A 16,294-nucleotide genomic window follows, 5' to 3' on the forward strand; every position below is an offset into this window, starting at 1 on the left:
ACTTATCTACTTAAAGCACTCTCCATGTGGCTGCCATCACCAGATGTAGACAGATCCCTTTGTGCTTCACTATAAAACCAGCCATGCTGGAATTTTTGGATGAACTGAAGACTCACCTATGTTAAAATCATTATCAGATTTCCAAGTCATTCTCCAGAAAACTTTCAGCAAATATTTCCATTTTATTTTTGCAAGCAAATTTTCTCCATTTATAGTTGATCTGTTTTTCTTACCTGATTCATACAAGCATGTTTGTAACACTGCAATTTGTCACCACGGAAACAACTGTTTGGTCACCATAGCTGATGTCACTGAATGAATCAAGTATGAAAATCATGGAAAATATTAAAAAATACCCTAAAACATCGAGCAAGCAGCTTTCTAAACAAATTCATTAACAATTTGGAACTACCTAGAAAAAAAATGCAATTAAATATGATGCTGTATTTTCAGTTTTCAGAAATTTTCAGGGTTTTTTTAACTTTTTATGTTTCTCTGGTTGACAGCCACTGAGTAAAAACCTGTAAAATGGGTTCTAGCAGCCCCACCTCACAGCCACCACCACAACTCACAATGAGATTGCTGCAGCTTCAAACCCATCTCTCCCAAAACTTTCACAGGAGGCTGAGACACAGCAGTCTTCTCCCTGAGGGTATGCTGAGGCCTGACTTGTCCACTTAATTAGCCACTTAACCATTCTAGCAAAAGAGGCTGAACATGCAGCTGTCTGCAAATAGCCTAGCATTGCCCAGCAGCTTTAAATACTATATATCTGTATCTTTATCTACTTCCATTTTCCTGACAGAAATAACCGCAGGCCAGAAATCTTTTCAGCTGCTGTGCCCTGCCCATGTGGATGCTACAGTGATGTCTATTTTATGGATCAATGTTGATTTTAATCCAGGATTCTGTAAAGTTTGAGGCAAAAACCTTGGAAAGGCAAAGAGAGATACCATTTCATAATCCAGGGCAGCCTTTTGGAGATTTACCCATCACTCAAGTACAAACCCAAAATAACCACATTTTTATTTAAATTGCATATTTCTGTATTTAGTAGGAAAGTAGATAAACTCATGTATTATTTTGGTTAACTTACAAATTTCTTATAGCTACTGGTAACACTAAATGCTAAAAATGGCATTACAAGGTGATTCTAACTTTAGCAATCATAATAAATCTTATTTACCATATTAGTCAAAGTTCTATAATTTTGTCACATTTTGCATGAAAAGATAAGCTCAACTTTATTTCTCAAATTGTATCATTGATGCTGCCTTAGAAGCAGCCACTTTCATCACTATCACATGTAAAATCTCTGTGGGACTAAACTTTAGGCAACACTTTCACAAAAAAGAAGTGCCTCTAATTAAATATAATTAATTTCCTAGTGCCCTGGAATTGCAAGTATTAAAAAAACAATATGATCCTCAAGCATTTTTTTGCTTTGCATGTGATAAATGCTGCAATCACTCTTTTAAGTGAAAATACAGAGAGAATAATATTAGGTGACAGCAAAGTTCATCGCAGCAGGTCAATTGAGATTGTCAGGATTCATTAGCATGTGTGTGACTGGTAAATAATTGAGTTAATTTTAGGCTGAGTGACATATTTAGAAAAATGTGAATCACCTTATTTTGTGAATTTAATCAACCTTTGCTCTTCCCTGGATAATTGAGTGTACATCTGCAATATTAAGTTGGAACTGACTCTTCACTCTGTTGCCCTCACAAATGCTAGTGGTCTGCAAAATTTCAAAACCATCTACTGTATTAAATGCTGGCCTCCAACAAGGATTTCAACATAAATAAAGCACCATAACTACAAAGAAAACAAAAGTTTAAAAAAAAAAAAAAAACAAGAAAACAACAACAACAAAAAAAAAACTAAAAAAAAAACTTCCTACCTGCCTCAGAAGTTACTTTCTTCAACTGAAGTTTTAGCACCTGAAATCTTTATTTGCTGTCTCTAAGAATAAAAATGCTTAAGTCCGCAAGACAGCAAAGCAGAACAATTATTTCTCTGGAAACTTTGCCAAAAAATAGCTTCTGTTTGAAAAATGTAGTCAATCCTCAAATGCTTCTTTGTGACACTCCGTTAGCCCAATTATCTCACATTACAAAACAAAAACATTGCACTGCATATGGATGTTCCAGCTTTGGCTCTGAAAAATGCTACTTTCAACAGCAGGAAACATCTTTTTTCAAAACTTAGCTTCATTTGGAAGTAAGTCACATTTCCTAGCTAAAGTGAACTATTCCTTTACTTTTCATTGGAGGTGTTTCTCTTCATTTCTGGAAAACATTCTAATAGCACTAGATTTGATATCGAACATTACAATATTTAGGTAGCAGTGGGCTTTTCTGTGCAAAATTTGAGCTGTGATATGCAATAGCAATAAGGGCAATTACTCATCAGTTTTGTAGTTTGAATAGGCAAACAAGTTGCTTGTGGAGTACTGGCAGCTACAGCTTGGGCTCTGACACTTAACTGTTATTAGAACACAAAGCAATTAATGTAATTATAAATATGGGGAAAATATCAACATTATTTACACTAGTCAGTTATTAGGAGGTAAAATACTTTGTCAGCTGTAATACAATACAAATTGCTGCACAGTGTTGAATGCGATTATAACACACATACATTCAAAGTACTACAGTTTATATTCTAGGTCTGTCCTCCAGGGATCAATTTATGATACTCTATGCTGGGTATTTTAGCTTGACAAAATTAGGATACTTTGTTCATGTGTAGCTACCTTTGGCTGCCACACACTTTCTGTGTGGGTAGGATTCCAGATCCAACCCTTGCACAGTGAATAGGGACACACATTGGGATGCACGGGAGGAATCATTAATATCTGCACAAAAAGCACCACACGAGTGTGCACCTGCCTCTCCAATTTGGAAACATTTTCCTCAAGCAAAAACATAACAGAACCAACAGCAGCTTGTATCCATTTTCTTCATTGTTGGCATTGGTTTCTTGAGTGCTCAAGCTAAAAATCCCACTTGGACATTTACCATCTACGCCCCATGCATGCACAGGATGTAGCGACAGGCAGTGATTCTGCAGGGGAGGTTTGGGAGGTCTACTGAAATGATCCATGCAGGTGACAGCCAGCTAGGTGAGCAATGCAACATGGACAAAACACACTCACATAGGGGACTGCTGCTTTCTTCCATACTCAAACTCATTAATACATTTAAGCAGAAGTGCCTTCATTTTCTTGCACTTGGAATTAAACTCCTGTTCAGAATTAATGGTGTAACAAACAGCAGCCAATCTTAAGACTATTTCAAAGCTCCTTATTAGTGCTTTATTTTTTAAGTCTGACAATTGTGTCACCCATTATTGACATCCTCAATTATTAACACCATGTGTTACTGGGTAGCGTACGGCATGTTTAGCAGTGGGACTCGGCAACTAATTCACAAAGTGAATTAGGAGAAGTTGCTCCCAAGTGCAAAAGTGCTGTCCTTGTAATCACCTATCATAAACACACATTTTCCTAGCTCTGCCAAAGGAGACAAATAGATGCAACATCATGCCAAGTCAGAAGAGCAAAATAACTCTGATTGATAAAAGGGACAACACAGCAGAGGTGCATATTACCAAAAACACAGTGCGCCTAGATGGGGAAGCAAATTAAAAATTAACAGGGAACTGCTAAAAGCTGACACTTTCCCTAACCAAAGCAAATTGTTACTGCCCAGTTCATAATGGCTGATGCACAGTCCTGCTTTATTTCCCAGCTGCTCCATGAGACTGCTTCAAGCTCAATGAAAACAGTCCTTTTTGGATGCAGTCTCAAGTAAGAACAAGAACAGAACAAATATCCCAGTCGAATTGATTAAACAGTTCCATTTAATATCATTATCAATGGTCTGGATAAGGGGATCAAGTGCACCCTCAGTCTCCTTGCAGAGGACACTAAATTGGGTGGGAATGACGATATGCTGGAGGGTTGGAAGGTTCTGCAGAGGAATCTGGACAGGTTGGATTGATGGGCCAAGAACAATTGTATGAGGTTTAACAAGGCCAGGTCCTGGGTCCTGCTCTTATGTCACAACCACCCCATGCTACAGGCTTTGGGAAAAATGGTTTGGAAAGCTGCCTGGTGTAAAAGGACCTCAGGGTGCTGGTTGACAGCCAGCTGAACATAAGCCAGCAGTGTGTCCAGAGAAACTTTTCTATCAAATCCTGGTCAGATAAGGCAGAAGTACTACTTCCCTACTGGTTACAGAACAGAAGATCCATGCATTACTTTTTCCTGGTAACGCTACTAAGCAAAAAGTTTGAAAGTATTTCCAAAGAGGTAAAATATTTGTGTGTTTAAGAAAGCTCAGTGCAGAATTCAGACTATTTCCTGACAGGTTGTATCTGAAAGTTATTTGTTTGATCAGAATGCCTTCTTTTTCTTTAAAGAAAACTAATTTGCTTAGTTGATACAGAGTATGTATTCAGTGTCCCCCTTCCAGGTGTCACATCTCAACATGGTGTAAGTCACTCTGCAGCTCTGGATGACTCCTGTGAGCCGTACATGACTTCAAGACTACCAGCCATCTCCCTGGCCCCTACAGGAGGGGACAGCCAAAGGACTGCCTCCACAATGGGCGACTGCTGCCTGCTGTCACTCGACAGCAACGCCCATGCAGCAGTGCTAAGGGGCTCCATGGCCTGTGCCAGGGCTTTGTTCCATGCACAGCCCTTTCAGCTGAACTTCCCAGTTCTGTGTTTAATGTTTCAGATTTGTGTGAAGTTTTTTTTTTTTAAAAAAAAAAAGAAAAAAAAGTAGGACCGTGCCAGTTACTCCTCTGAGGTTTCAGAGCACAAACTTTGCAGTTCTTCTGCTGTTTGGCACAGGCTGCCACAGATGGAAGACAGATATCTGTCCGCCAATGTTTGAAGAGGACCAGATTTTTTTGTTTAAAAATTTTTGCTGTTCAGCACTTACAGCCATACAATCAGCCAGACCAGCTATTCCCTCCATAACAAATGCATTCACAAAATGAACAAGGGAGACCATTGCCTGCACAGGATTCACACACCCAGAGATGTCTGTGGCGCATTGGGACTGCCTTGATGGATAGTTTTGGAAAGAAAGGGGCCAACTTTTTCTAACCTGGCTTGAAAAGCTCTGAAACTCACATACCCTTCTACCACAAGGGAGCTCATGTAATGACAAGGAAAACAAAGTTGTCCAGTAGCCTGTTCAGCAATGTCAGCCAGGAATTTGCTAATTTTGAGTTGCTCCAACCCAAATATCTGAGGGAAGCTGTTGAATTGGTGCATGCTTTTGCTAAGCCAGCTGTGTTCCCTTGCCTGCTGATGGCTGCCATCTTAGCCTGACCTCAAATACTCCAGCTTCCTCCCCCCAGGTGTTACGGTCACTCTCTGCTATCACACCTGATCTTTCACAAAAGTTCCTGCACCTTCCAGGCTTGTCACAACAGCCCTTCGAGCATAAACTGAAGCCAGCTTGACACAACAGATTTCCTTTTTCTCTTGGAGACACGCATATGCCACGGAGACTGCAGTTCACCACCTATACGCTTCAAGCATTCCTGAGCACGCCCAAGTGGGATAGCACTTCTGCAAACTGGGCAGCACTGTTGCTTCTTTTTCTTCACCCCGTTGTTTTTGGTTTTTTTTCTTTTAAAGTGAGAAGTTGGGTAAAGCAAGTCTTTTTGAATTTAAGTTCCTAATTTATGCTTAGTGAGCTGTCTTGTGCTGTGTCCAAAACTGGCACAGAAACCTTGTCGACTTTTCCTGGAACCCCTATGCACAGCCTAGCAAATGAAGCTTTCTCTTCTGCTCCAGCATCCCTGGAGCCTGAATACTTCAAGGATTAATGATTTCTTCCTTATGCAGAAGGGTGGTGCCTGCATGACTGTGTGCATGCAAGAAGCTTTCAGGAGCAGCCGAAAGTAAGCTATGTCACAAAGTCCTGCAGTGCTCACTCCTTTCTTCCTTCCTGCATGACACCTTGGGGAAAATTCAGGGAGAAAATGAATGCTGCAAAATGACAGGCACTGGACAGTGTCTGGAGGAAAGCAGGTAAACTTGCTACCCCAGGGACAAGGGCACGGCTGACAGGAGGGGAGGATCCAGGCAGCTGGTTCTCTCCCAGCTGGGGATTCAGAAGTCACAGGTGAACCAAGGCCGTGTGCCTCACTAATAGCAGCAGCTTCCTGCTCAAAATAAGAAGCAGGTTCATACATTTGTTCTCCAGTTGGGTTCAGACGTAAGCTGCAACACAGATGTTCACAGGGCACAAAGGGGACACCCAGCAGAGCTGGCTGCAGAAGAAAATTTACAGGAATGACAGCAAGTTGCCTTTTACAGCAGGCTCTCTAGAGAGGCAGTAAAAGGGAAGCTCATTCTACTATGATTTTTCTTTCCTGAAACTCCTCCTTGCGTAAGGTCTCACTACAGCTAATCTCCAGAGACTGCAAATGAATTAAGAAGAGGAGAAAACATAGGAAAGCAAAATAAGAAAGCAAAGTAGAAAACAAAGCAGAAGAAATGAGTCAAGAAATGTATCACAAAAGGGAGCAGTAAGGGCACGTCAACAGATATGAGAAATATTAGGAAAACATAAACATCAGAAATATTGATCTTTTGCACACACTCTGAAAGGATGATTAGACTTCCTATGGGATACTCTGACAGGCCTGGACACAGGTCTGAACATCCAAGAGCTCTAGCAGTAGGACAATAGGTGATCCAGGCCCCATGCATAAACTGGAGACAATGGTTCTTCTCCAGCTTTTGCTAAATATCTTGGGACCTATAGGTGAAGCACACTGTGAAGCTATGTTGCATTCAAATCCTTACAGAATAAGCAACATAGTGCAAAAATCCATTTTTGTGAATTTTATGCATAAGCATTTAACCTCTCCCCATTTTTAAATTTCTTCAAAGTTTCTCACACAGATCAAGGTAAGTCCAGCTGTTACATCCACTATTCAAGGAACCTTTCACTCTTTCAAACTGAACTGAATCTCAAAAAAATTGCCTAGGTCTATGAACTCGTTGGAAGAATAAGAACTTCTAAATCTTCTCTCATTTAACTTTCTCCATTGCTAGGAGTTCAGCAGAGCTTCAAGAGCCATAAAGTGTGACCTGACTTTAAAAAAGAAATCACCTGAAAATTGCTTTGTTATATGCAAGAATGTATTTCTGAAATTGCCTGAATATTTTCTGTAAATGATTGAAGTAAGATGTGAGCACCACTGAAACACCTAAGAAGAAAATTTCCAGGCACTTCAATGTACCCAAGTTTTCAACCTTTATAGTAATTTCCTTCCCACATTTAGTAATATTCATACCTTTACTACCTTCAACAGTTGCAAAAAAGCCCCAAAGGAAACACAGGTGTAAAGCCAGATGAAGCACGGCCTCAAGTAGGGAGGGATCAAGAGAAGAGCCACTTCCTCTCACTGATTTTACCTTCAAAACTCCTTACTTGCTTGTTGAGACTCACCTTTTTGTTCACTCTGAAGTTTGTGGGTTTGGCTAAACATTAATCTCTGAGCAGAGAACATCAGACCCTTCCAAATTTCTGTCCTACAATAACCATGTGTTATTGAAAATTCAGCCTGCAAAGATCCATCACACCATCCCGTTCACAGCAACTGAGATTTATCAAGAGCTGTAAGAAGCTCAGCATTAAACTGTCAACAAAACTCACACAGTTCAAACCATCCAACACAAAGCATGAATGTATCCATTACACATACCTATTTATTGCAGATACCTTCTGAGTTTCAAGAAGCATATAATCTTGAAGAACTGCTTCGAGTTCAGAATCCAAGATCTGATGAAAAAGATTACATATATATCAAGTCATTAAAACTATATGACTTAAGCATATAAAATTAAAAATATATATATTGTGCAAAATTACTACTTAGAAATGAGCCCATGAGCCAGTCCTTCTGAAGCTTTGCATCACCTGAGGCATGCTGTGGGTGATAACAATGATGGCCTGGTAATTTATAGCACATTACATTTAAGGTATATAATTGTATAGATTCTAAGCAACTTCTACACGAGTTCAAAACTAGCAGAAAACTAAAAAAAATCCCCAAATTTTCAAATAGTAATTTTGCTACAATCATTTGTGATGAAAAAAACCCCACAACATATTGAGTATGAAAAACTGCCAGTGGCATATCAGAAAATATAAATTATTTAGGAAACCACAAGCATCCTTATGTACACTTAAGGAGTATTCTGCCTTTAGCTCACAGCAGAACAGTGACATGAATAGGGAAACCACATGAAAAATCAAGGGTATCCTTAAGTACATTATTTCTTTAATGTCCAAAAAATGCTGAACATGGCAGTTCTGTTACAGGTGTGAAATTCTAGATGTACACCCTTGTAAGGATACATATAACACCTAATCACAATTAGTCCCAGAGTCTCTGTAAATTTTCCTGGTGATTCTCACACAGTGACCCTGAGCAAAATGCATTTATTAAACCTGATGTACTTAACAAAGCAAAAAGGAAGAAGATGCAGCAGTAGAAAGAAATAGGTTCAGTAGATTAAGGAAAGACACAAAGGACAAAAAAAAAAGGAAAAATGGGAAGAAAGTTCATGTGTCCAAATGCACTTGGTCTGATCTCTGTTCTGCATAATCACCATCATTAGCACACGCTCTGTTGAGTATTTTGGTGGCACTATTGGCAACTTGGCATTCTGCAACAAGAAACACCATTTTACACAGGACTGCCACACAGGCACAGCTCTTAAAGATAATTAAGAGCCTATATTAAAAAAGTCTTGTCTCTTTTCTTTCCACAGAGTTTTTCCTGAGCTTTCCACAGTAACAGTCCTGCTGGTACCTACCACACGATTTCCTGTGAAGGCAAAGAGAATCTGCTACAGAATTGTCTATGCCCACCATGCATCAATGGTCACCTGGCTGGGAGCACCTATGTGTCCCAGCTGAAGAGCAGACATTTGCTTCTCCAAAGGATCAGCCCACCCAAGGAGTCGTGGACTCCCTCTGTTCCCTTCTGTGAGCTGGTAATTTTCAAGCAGAGAGATGAAATGTAAATATCAGCATGGATAATTATTTCACTGCTCATTTTTTGCAAGATAATCAGACAGAAAGATAGACTCACTTTGAGGAATACAAGAAGTAGAAATTTTTATGCAGCAACAGCAGGAAAGATTCTGCCAATTCTTCTTACAAAAGCAGCAGTTCATTGATTTGTAGCTGTTGCCTACTTTCATGTGCAAGAACAACAGAAATCCCTCACTGGTCTTCTCTACATATTTTCAAGCAATCACTACAAACATGACAACTTTTAGGATTATTTATTCTATGCACTGTGTAGCCATGGCTGCTGTTGATGTCAGCTGCAGACAAGCCAGGCTCAGAAGCTCAGATTCAATCACACAGGCACGAGTAACATCACTACATCTCCACCCTTTGCACCTCCTACTCAATTCCCCAAAAGAGATTTCCACAATAATGCATAATCACAAAGAGAGTGTCATTAAAGTGAATCTCAGCAAAATACCACTTCTAAAATGAGTGGGAGCTACTTATTAGATAATACCACTAAAAATCTGAAAGATCAGAAGGTGGTCAAAGTTTACCCTTTATTGTCTGCAGTAATGTCCTTCCTTTTTTCTACTTCTTCATCAGTTAGCCTTGTAAAAACTTTTTCCACACAGAATCACAGAAAATCTCCAGCTGGAAGACATCCAAGAATCACTGAGTCCAGCTCTCTGTTCCTTGCAGGACTACCTAAAACTAGGCCAAATGACTGCGAGCATTGTCTGGACACTCTTTGGATTCTGACAAGCCTGGTGCTGTGACTATTTCCTTTGGGAGCCTGCTCCAGTGGCTGACCACCCACTCAGTGAAGCACCTTTTCATAATGTCCAGTCTGAACTTCCCTGCAACTTCATTCCATGTCCTTGAATCCTGTCACTGGTCCCCAGGGAAAGGAGACCAGCACCTCCATCTGTGCTGGCCTCTCCTGAGGCACCGCCTAAGCTGTTTTCCCTCTTATTTATCCCCTTCATTTCTTACCCAGTTTATGACTGCCCATTTTACCTCCACTTGCAAGGCCTCTGCAGTTGATAACAAGCACTCATCTCACCACACCTTGACAGGAATTACCACCCATCAGATGTAGCACGTTAACCACCTAAATATAGGCTGTTCCCCGGCTGAAACATCTTCAGCCAAGCAACCTCGACAGTAGAGATTCCAGGGACTAAAACGTCAGGTCCTGCAAAACTTGGGTCATAAAGGTAACCTTCAAACTGACCAGGTGTAAAACCCTACTAATTTGACAATGCATGAAATTATATTTCTCACAGACACATTTCAGGGGATTGTTGACCTGAGAATTTCTTACGACATATTTACAGAGAAATGCTATGAATTTTTGCATGGCCGAGATAGCTCTGTGACAGAATGTTTGCAACCAAAGAACAATTGTGTGTTAAGTTACAAGCACACAATTTGCTGTGCATAATATTAGCAGGGTTTATTTTAGAATTGACCACCCACCTGACTGTTCCAAAACCTCCTAGAGTTGCTACGAGATGCCAGAGAAAGTTTTCACTTGTAGCAGACTTTCTGTCTTTAATAACACCAGCTGTCGCTTTTACAAACACATTATATGCCCTTCACATATTATCCCATATTCTGCAAACACCAAAAAACCCCAAACTCTCCCACAGTTATTAACATCTGCTTCGCTTACTGATTCTGACAAACTGAAGGACAAAGGCATGATTTAACAGATTGCTCCACATAAAGCAGCGATGCAGTCCACAGAAGGATTCATCAAATGCCCCTGTCAGAGAGCTTTACAAAGTGCAGCTTAATGAACGTATGCAAATTGCTATAATATATAAAATGCCTGATACCACTTCAACAAGTAACAAGCCTATGAAATCTATGGAGAATGATAAGATAGATCAATCTAATTTGTCTTTGAAATAAAGTGATTCTGTTTCCTCCAGATAATTTCAGTCTTTTTTTTTTTTTCTTGAATGCCCTGAAGCACATATTACATACAAAGAACTACTGCTTTAGGCACTGGAAGATGTGATTATTCAATAGAAAAAACATGCAGCAAGAGACAAACTGGAAGCACACTGGTACTCTTCAATATTTTCCTTCAGTGTTTTGACATGCTGGCACTTGTAAAAAAATTGGTTTTTCCAAGCCTTGTTGCATTTAAACAGCCCCTCTTTTTTTCTGCTGTTGCTTGATCTGAGGTTGAAGGCAGGCTGATATTTACAGCATGAGGAAATGCTCACATATGAAACTGCACCAGAAAACAACATGCATCCAGGATGATTGCTGCTGCTCCTGTTTTCAACATTATTGATCTAGAAATATGATCTTATTTTTTTCCCTCAAGATAAGGAAAGAATAGCTTATGAGCTAAAATGATTTTTGATGGAAAAATATCAACATTTTCTAGAGCTTTAACCCTCCTGAGAACTGAAAGTTCCTTTCACTAACTGACTTGAAAAAAATGTATGAAAATACACTTGTGTTTTGTCATAGAAGATAAAACCCACAATCACCCTTTAAGAACCTTGTGGAAAAATAACCAGAACTTCTCTAATTTTTTCTTCTTTGGAAAAACAACACATGAAAAAGAACACAGTATGTGTTCTTTTTCATACTGTATGTTTACAGTATGATGTATGTGTGCATCAGAAACTAGAAAGTGCAAAGTTCCTGGATCTTGGCTTTACCACTTACATTTAAGGCCAGGGAGGTGTGAAAGAGAAAGAGGACTGTGAAGTACCACGATTATCTCTGTGTCTCTCATGCTGGGACCATAAAAGACAAACGAACACTTTCTCGGCTGTTTCTCAGTTATGTTATGTTAGGAGAATTCCCCGTGTTTAACAGATAAACAGTTTCAACTCTTACTTTATGTCACAGCATGATAGAATCACTTAGGTTATAAAGACCTCTGACATCATCAAGTCCAACCATTAACTCAGCACTGTCAAGGCCAGCACTAAATGATATGCCTAAACACCACATCTACGTGACTTTTAAATACTCCCAGGGCTGGTGACCCAACCACTTCCCTGGGCAGCTTGTTCCAATGCTTGATCATCCTTTCACTGAAGAAATTTTTCCTCATATCCAATCTAAACTTTCCCTGGCACAACTTGAGGCCATTTCCTCTTGTTTTATTGCTTGTAACCTGGGAGAGGAGACCAATTCCCACCAGTGTGCAACTTCCTTTCAAGTAGAGAGGGGTAAGGTCCTCCTAGGCCTCCTTTTCTTGAGTCTAAACAATTTTTGTTTCCTCGGCTGCTCCTCACAAGACTTGTACACTAGGTCCTTTGTGCATTAGATGTTTCCTGTTAAAACAGAAGTAATTGCTGTTACTGTCAAAGCTAGACACAAATATTGCTCAGTGCCTTAGGCAAAATGACCAAGATGAGCAGTACTTGGTGCAGGATTCTCAAATCTCTCTATCATGGGAGCACAGTTTCTGCACTGAGAATTAAATAAATTGTAAAATAAGAGTCCAAGATGGAACACCATGTCAGAAATGTATTGTGATCTCCTCATTTTAAAGGCACTAACTTGTAAAATCTTTTCCATTATGTTACACTAAATATTCAGCATGTGCCAGGCACCGTGTAAAAAGCTTTTATTTCTGTGCAAATGAATATACATTAGAGTGTTTATAGCATTTTTCTAGCTTTGAGTTTATATAACTAACAATTAAGGGGTGATATCTTTAACACTATGTATCACTTCTAGATGCCAGTATCACTTCTAGATGCCAGTTAGCAATATTTAACAAAGTAGGCAGTTCTCGTTTTTATGTCTTTTGTTTTTCTATTCAGATTTGTTCCTCCAGCTTTGCATTCAGTCAAACACTAAAATCAGGGAATAAATTAACATGACAAGCCTTCCTTTATTCTACCTCATTTCTCGAAATAACTCTTTCAGCTTCCATCATTACCATCCCTATTTTAAATTTGTTCTTTTTAACATAAATCTACAAGTACAGAAAAATCTCTCCCCTTTTGACTGATCATCAAGGCCAGCAGATTCACAGCTGATATAGATAATAAAGGCAAATTAAGGAAGTTCCATGTCACACCTCCTCTCTTATCTCCTGAACCTATATAAAATTATACTAATTATCATAAGTAAAATTAAACGTTCTAACTTTTCCCTGAAATAAAGAGAAAATTATTATTCTTGGGAGTCAATCTTCTTATAGCTTCCTTAAGATGTAACATCCACTGGATTTTAGGGTACAAAAAGAGCCTCTTATACATATTCCAGATTCAGTTTAAGAAAACAGCATCAATAAATTATATTAACATGTAGGCCATCATTGAAAAAATTACAGTCACACTTTATGCAATAGAGTGTGCTACATGATACTGCACAAAAAACATTTTTTACCCTGTTACTTTGTGGTGGTTTTTCAGGGTTTTTTTTCTTCAGGAACAGCAGCATTTAAAATCAGGATGTACTGCTTTAGCAAAATAGGTGGAGAGCAGAGCCAGTCCACCCCGTCCCACATCCCTACCCACTAAGAGATTCCTGCCATCCATTGCAGTGAGAATATTAACCCATCACTGTTATGGACAAACTGCCTGTGCTGGACAGCAATGTAATCAGTAACAGCAAATGGTTCTAGGACAATCCTGAACTGACTCTGAAGAAGATGAGAAAATGCAATCCTTGCTTTGATAAGCTCCTTGGCAAGCTAGTACCAACCCATGTTCCCTGTTAAAAAGGAAAAATGAGAAGAAAAAAAATCATGTTTGTTAGATTTCAGACCTTTTTCTACTCAAAGAAAGTGAATTTCCAGCGGCTGAAAATGCCCTCTTTCCCTGAGCTGCGGGAAAATGCAAGAAAGGACTCAACTGCTCTGAAGTTATGTTTTAAAAGTAACATCCTAGGTGCAAGGACTACCAACCAGAAATATTACTGTGAGACTATTGAGCAACATTACTCAATACTTCTGAAGGGAAGGGCTCCCACCTGCCCTGACAAAGGCAGAGGAGGCACACAACACAGCCACTGCTTTCGGTTTGACAATGCAGAGCCTAAGCCACCTTCCTCCATCTCTACAGAGTGTCTGAGATACAAAAAAATGTGCTGCTGTCACTGCAGTCAAGACATTGGAATAGAAATTTCATAAAGAAATACCTACCTTTTGGGTTTTTTTGTTTTAAAAGCAAGGCAGAAGCACTGCACTCTTCATACCAGTGAAAGACTGGCTATACAGCTGAATGCAATAGAGGCAATAAATCTCTAACCCTTTACCTTTCTAATTAAAGTGGCAACTCTAGGAAATCCCTGTTCAAATCATCATAAGAAATGTAAAAAAGGGTTCCAATAAGTTCAATACAGGTAATATTTTTTACAAGACTTATGAGGACAACATGGGCAAATTCAGTATGACCATGGCATTCATTTGTCTCCTGGAAAGTCCTTAAACACTAGTACCATAACATCTGAAGATTATGATACCCCATTCCTGCATGAAAGGAGGAATCACTCAGAAATATCCACCAGTAACATCCTCTCTTAGAGACCACAGGTAAGTCAAAAAATCTGTAAGAGAAACAAGAGGACCATCAAGTTCTTGAAACAGACACCTATTATAATGGGGGCCAGATGCAATTCACAGTTGTCTGCTTACATTACTTGAAAAAAAGAAAATTATAATGCTCCCTTCTGTCACAGAACCAGCACAGAAGATGGACCTTGAAGAGCAGCAAGATCAAACAACTTGAGAGGAGTCTAGGAAGTCTTCCTAAGCAGTCGCTCATGTTGACTGTTAGAAAATGAGGCCAGGCACCAAGATGTCATTCTCTGAAAAGTCAGCTCCAATGAGGAATAGCTTATCAAGATAAGAATAATTAGCAGACAGGCTAGTGGCAGAATTAGTTCACCATGGTGATGATAAAACAGTATTAGGAAAGCAGGGCAATTTTAAGAAAAGGCAGCTAAAAACACCTGCCTAGCACACACTTCTCCAAGTCCTTCTCATCTCCAGTATGATGATGCTTCAAAGTTAGCTGTCCCAACAGACAGCCCTGTACTGTCTGCCAGTGCCACGATGACTTATAGCATGCTGTGGTAGGCTTGCAGTCTCTGAGGATTGTATGTCTCTGTGAATGATGAGGATAGCAGCATTTTGTTCTAGTTACTGTGAATTAGGAGCAGAACCCATTGACTAGCAAGCTTTCAGCACAGGCTTCAGCTGAGAAAAGGCTGGGTACAGTGCTTGGGCTGCAGTATTGAAGGAATACACTTCTCAGAAGGATGAACTGGGTCTTGTCCAGGATTCTGTTCCTGCTTTGCCCAAGAGGACTGACGACACCATGTCTTTTCCACAGAGACACATGCACTCCACACGGGCCCTTCCTAGCATCACCAACAAAAGACCAAGACCAGAGTCCCGTATGTTTTTCAGAAAGAGACATCCCAAACTCCAAGGGTCTGGCAACAGCAAGGAAATTCTGGTACTGACCTTGGACTTGGCCTTCTGGCCTCTGTTAATAATCAGCAGAAGCCACTAACCACTGCATTAAACATGAAATAAATGATAGTGCAGACACATGAACAGTGGCCAGTCTCCCGTTTAGCCCTTTTGGTAACACTATGACTTCATATTGCAAGCCTGGCTGGTTTTTTTTTCCAATCCCTGTAAATGCTTCTACGTATTCTCATAAAAACTACCCTAAATTTACCAAATTCTCTCTTCAAGTTTTGTTTCTCTTCTCAACTAAGCGCACTTGGAGTTTATTCCATAACTTCACCCTCTTGAGATGTTTGAAAAATTTCTGTTAATGTTCAGTCTAAATTCATTCAGGATTAATTAATAAACATATTATCTTGAGCAGTTATTATTCCTCAATTTCAACAGCTCTCCTCCTTCTCTGATGTTTGCCCTACAAAGAAATTTAGTACAAAGGTTTAATTTCCTGGACATTATATACAAGCTATTAGGAATGGAGGCTTAGCATATTTTGTCAGAAAGTCTGATGGAAGGTAACCAACTACTGGGAAAATGTATTCAACTTTTTTTTTTTTTTAACTAATAAACAAAAGGCAGACACTGATTTCTTTTCCTAGTTACTCCAGTATAAACCAGGAGTGGTTGGATGTGCATGGAGAGCAATCCATAACCTGTGGCTAGAAGTAAGAACTGCATCCGCCCAGGGCTGCAGTGAGGATTGTGAGCACTAAGCTGTCAGCAGAGAAGAAATACCTGATAGAGAAGGGAAGAGCGATTGGCAT

The 16,294-nt window shown here is 39.6% G+C and overlaps 1 protein-coding gene across 1 annotated transcript in view; it reads right to left on the minus strand.

Annotated features, from left to right (window-relative positions):
* Positions 1 to 16,294, minus strand: part of ENOX1 (ecto-NOX disulfide-thiol exchanger 1) — a 352,320-nt gene that overhangs the window by 273,131 nt on the left and 62,895 nt on the right. The window contains exon 2 of the mRNA XM_041407302.1: positions 7,746 to 7,822. The gene's annotated coding sequence lies outside the window, so the exon portion shown is untranslated. The remainder of the gene's footprint in view (positions 1 to 7,745; positions 7,823 to 16,294) is intronic.

This window comes from Onychostruthus taczanowskii, unplaced genomic scaffold, assembly GCF_017590055.1.
Source record: "Onychostruthus taczanowskii isolate IOZ18803 unplaced genomic scaffold, ASM1759005v1 scaffold26, whole genome shotgun sequence".
Classification (NCBI taxonomy): domain Eukaryota; kingdom Metazoa; phylum Chordata; class Aves; order Passeriformes; family Passeridae; genus Onychostruthus; species Onychostruthus taczanowskii.